Genomic DNA, 3,817 nt, shown 5'->3' with positions numbered 1-3,817 from the left:
ATAATAAGTTTAAATTTTATCTGACAAAACAAGCTGTGTATGTTTTATGCAATAAAAAAAGCAATACTCTCAGAAAAAATAATAAGTTTAAATTTATCTGACAAAAAGAAAACTAGTTACATTTCAATAAACAGTTTTGTTTAAAGTTTAAAAGCTATTTAGAAATTTCAGGAAAAGCAGACCAGTAGGTGCAACTATAATGCTGAACTACAGAACCAAATGTCGAAACTCTCCCAAGTGGGCCCTGCTCTCCTAAGGTGGAGCAATGCATTGATTGTAGTTATGAGCTAGACTTGGGTTTGGGTTCACTGCCTGTTTGATGGTGTGCTTAACATCTTCAATCTGTTTCCCCATCTAAAATGGAGATAATAATGCCTACCTAACAGAGTCAATGTTAATTACTGACAATCCTGTCAATGAGAACTAGTAAAATATTTAAGTACCAATAATATATAAAAAGAGCTTTGTAATCTGCAAAGAACCAATACCAATGTTTGTCATATTTTAACGAAGAAAGAAAACTATCACTTTTAGTTGAACTTTTCTGATTTTAACAATAATGCTCATCAGAGTATATTAAAGAACAGTAGGGCACTGGTTTACAGTCATACAGAAAAAAAGATAATAAAAAAAAAATGTAGACTGATAAACAAGTAAGTGCCAAGAGAGGATATATTTTGCAAACATTTAACTATATAAACCAAAAGAATAAAGCTGTTTAACCACATGTAAACTATGCATCATCTGACTTCAGGTAACCATGTTTATTTCTGGCATACCTGGGAACCAGATACCCAATGTATATAAATACACACAGATTTTCAAAACAACGGTCTTAATGCTTTTGTTCTCTAGGTAAAAATTCCAACTATTCTTAGAAGGAAAAAAACAATATCCTTAACCAAAAAAGCCATCAGAAGAGTTTTTACTTCTTAAACTTTTAAACTAACATTAAACAGATACTGTCATCTGACAGTGAAGTAGTAGGTTATTTGTCCACTTACCCTTTAAGCTCCATCAGGGCACAGACTTGTCTTTTTTCCCTGTCGTACCACAACATCTAGGTGACTAACTGGCACCAAGTAGATGCTCAGTAAGTACGTGGAGAACGAATGAACAAAGGAATGAATGCACTGGGTCTCTGGGAAAATGCTGAAGTGTTTTAAGTTGCAAGATAACAAAATCACCTATATGTCCATCATTCACTACACACAGCTACTGTCTTAACTGTAATGGCACAATAAACTGAAATAGACACGTACTAAGAATTTACGCATAGCATACATCACTCACGTGTACTAAGAGCATCTGACTCACAAAGCTAGTTTTTTAGTAAACTTTCCTTCTTTCAGGAAATGTTGATGTGTTCTTTCTGGCATTAAAAACATGTATCAGAAAAGCATGTTGCCATTGTGAAAATGCAAGCACTGTCTTTAAAGTTCTGTTGTGATGGAGAATGATTTAGGCAAAGTGAACAATATTTCCAGAGTCCCACCCAAAGTATTTTGAGAAGTCAAATTCTTTAATTCAATGAAAAGATGGAATGAAAAAAAAAAAGGCAGATCTTACCATTGTGAAATTATGATTTTTTAAAAAGAGAAAATAAACTAAGTTTAAAATAAAATTACATTGAAATTATTTATTCAAAATGGCATCTATTGCCCTTACATTTGATCTTTATTCAGCTAGTAAGTTTCTTTCCAAATCTTTGAAGCTAGGTTATAAACTTGATGCCTACAAAGCTTAAGTTAGAGGTTATTTTTATTGAAATAATACTGTTTGAGTATAAGTTCCTTCATAATTCTAAAGTCTACAGCAAGATATTCAGTATTAACAGTAACGTGTGATTCTACAGCACTTGTATAATTATCTGGGTGGAACAGGCTTCAAAGGAAGCTTATGATCTGTGTGACTGCAACACTCTGCGTGCACGGATTGAAGTTTCCCAAAATTCTGATGGTCATCTTCAAAGAGACTTGAAAAAGAGTCGATCTGATGATGAATATAGAAAAACACCAAAGTAACTCACATACACCGGTAAGGAAAACAAGGCTCTACAGTAACGATAGCGTTGGGGGGTAAAAAAAGAAGAAACAACCCAGGGCACATAAAAGATAAAACTCAATGCCTGTCTGTGTGTTCCACTTCATAGCCTTAAACACTGAACATTAGATATGTCTTTTTTACCGGTTTCTTAAACAGATATTTAAGGTTTCGACTGCCCCTCCTCCACAGCTAACATCAGTGCCCTTTCTTACTCCTCCCTCACCCCTCCCAGCTCAAACAAATTAACATTTGTACTAAGGTACCTCCTATCAGCTCGCAGCTTCTTCCCAAACACGCCCACGTACACTGAAACTGGCTTGCGTCTACATAACACACAGCGACAGGAAAAAGAGCTCCGAGGGGGGTAGCTGGGGGATAATTTAGCTCCGCACTGGGTTACGGCTATTTTCCAGATATTAGCTGTTCACTCGTGGCTCGCGTTTCTCTCAAATCACCTCCAAAGCATGGTGTTTATGAGTCTAACTAATCCGATACTGCAATGGAATTCCGGATATTTGCAGACAGATATTCTAGCTTTGCAAGTGTTTGATCAGATACCTTGGGAATCCTTTTTTTTTTTTTTCCCAAAGCGCCCGTCTCCTAGCTAGCTGTAAAGAAACCCGACCTCGGGCAGCGCCTGCCGCCCGGCACCCCCGCAGCCAGCGCAGGACGCAGCCCCTCCGGGTCCGAGGCTGGCTGGCGACACGGGCTGCGGGCTGCTCCGCAACAGGTCACCATGACCGCGAGTCCGCGGATTCGCAGGCAGCCGGCTCGGCGGTCAGGCTTCTGGGGAGCCGCCGCGAAGGCCAGGGGAGGGGGTGTGGCCCGGCTCAGCGGGTCCTAGCTCGGGGTACCCAGCTTGGACTCACCTGAAGGAGGCTGAGGCGCCGCCAGGCAACAGGGGCAGCGCGGGTGGAGGCCGGGAGCTACCGCCACCCAGGAGGGAGAGCGAAGCGAGGCGTACTCGGGGGTCGCCGCGACCCTAGCCTCGGGACCGAGCCCCCGAGCAGGGACCCCACGGTTTCCTCCCGACTCCGAAGTCAAGCCGCCGAGGGAGGCGCGGTCCCCAGCGCCCTCCTCCCTCAGCCCGAGCTCTGCAGCCACCTCCCCGCACGGAGGGCAAGCAGCCCCGGAGCCCGCGGCCAGGAGATCAACACACCGCAACGCAGGAGCCGCCGCCATTCCCCGCGCCGCCGCTGCGGCTCCGCGCCGCCCCGGGGGCGCAGCGCACCCACCTTCTCTCCCCCGCACCGCCTACCGAGACTCCGCACCAGATCAGCGGCAGGAGAACCGACCTGTGCAGCCGCAGCCACCGCCTTAAAAGATGGAAAGACGACGCTGACCCCACGCTTTGCCGCTTTGCCACCGCCGCCGCCAAGGCTAGCACTCGCCGACCCGAGCAGTCGGCGTCTCATTCAGCGCCGGCAGCTGCCGCCGCCGCCGCCGCTCGGGGGAGGGGAGTGAGCGGGATCCACCCCGTCCACGCCCGGGGTGGGGGAGGAGAGCGGACCTGGCGGGGGCGCGCGCCAAGCGGGCGGGGCGGAGACGCGTTCGCGCACCAACCGAGCGCGCTCGCGCGGGACCGAGCGCTGCGGCCGGTGGGGGTTCCCCGCGCGCTCCCTGCCGCCGCTTTTCTTCCCCGCGGAGCCCAACTGCCGCCGGGGAGCGGTGTTCGCCGAGCGTGCAGCCTGCCGCAGCCCCTCGGTCTATCGCCAGCTGGAGGGAGGGGCCCCCACCTGCCAAACAAGGAGGCGGGGGGGGGCTGGAGGAC

The 3,817-nt window shown here is 47.4% G+C and overlaps 1 protein-coding gene and 1 pseudogene across 3 annotated transcripts in view; one reads left to right on the top strand and one right to left on the bottom strand.

Annotated features, from left to right (window-relative positions):
- The window catches only part of LOC105756083 (atherin-like), a 16,404-nt pseudogene extending 13,037 nt beyond the window's left edge, over positions 1-3,367 (top strand).
- The window catches only part of RALGPS2 (Ral GEF with PH domain and SH3 binding motif 2), a 167,249-nt gene extending 163,662 nt beyond the window's left edge, over positions 1-3,587 (bottom strand). For 2 of the 3 annotated variants that reach the window (XM_023728069.1, XM_023728070.1), the window contains exon 1: positions 3,342-3,450. The gene's annotated coding sequence lies outside the window, so the exon portion shown is untranslated. Of the gene's footprint in view, positions 1-3,341 lie in introns of all 3 variants that reach the window. The other variant, XM_004372854.2, reaches the window with a different exon arrangement.
- Between the last annotated feature and the right edge of the window lie 230 nt (positions 3,588-3,817).

This window comes from Trichechus manatus, unplaced genomic scaffold (assembly GCF_000243295.1).
Source record: "Trichechus manatus latirostris isolate Lorelei unplaced genomic scaffold, TriManLat1.0 scaffold00021, whole genome shotgun sequence".
Classification (NCBI taxonomy): domain Eukaryota; kingdom Metazoa; phylum Chordata; class Mammalia; order Sirenia; family Trichechidae; genus Trichechus; species Trichechus manatus.
Note: the sequence above shows the minus strand (reverse complement) of the source record. Positions and strands in the feature narration are given on the sequence as shown.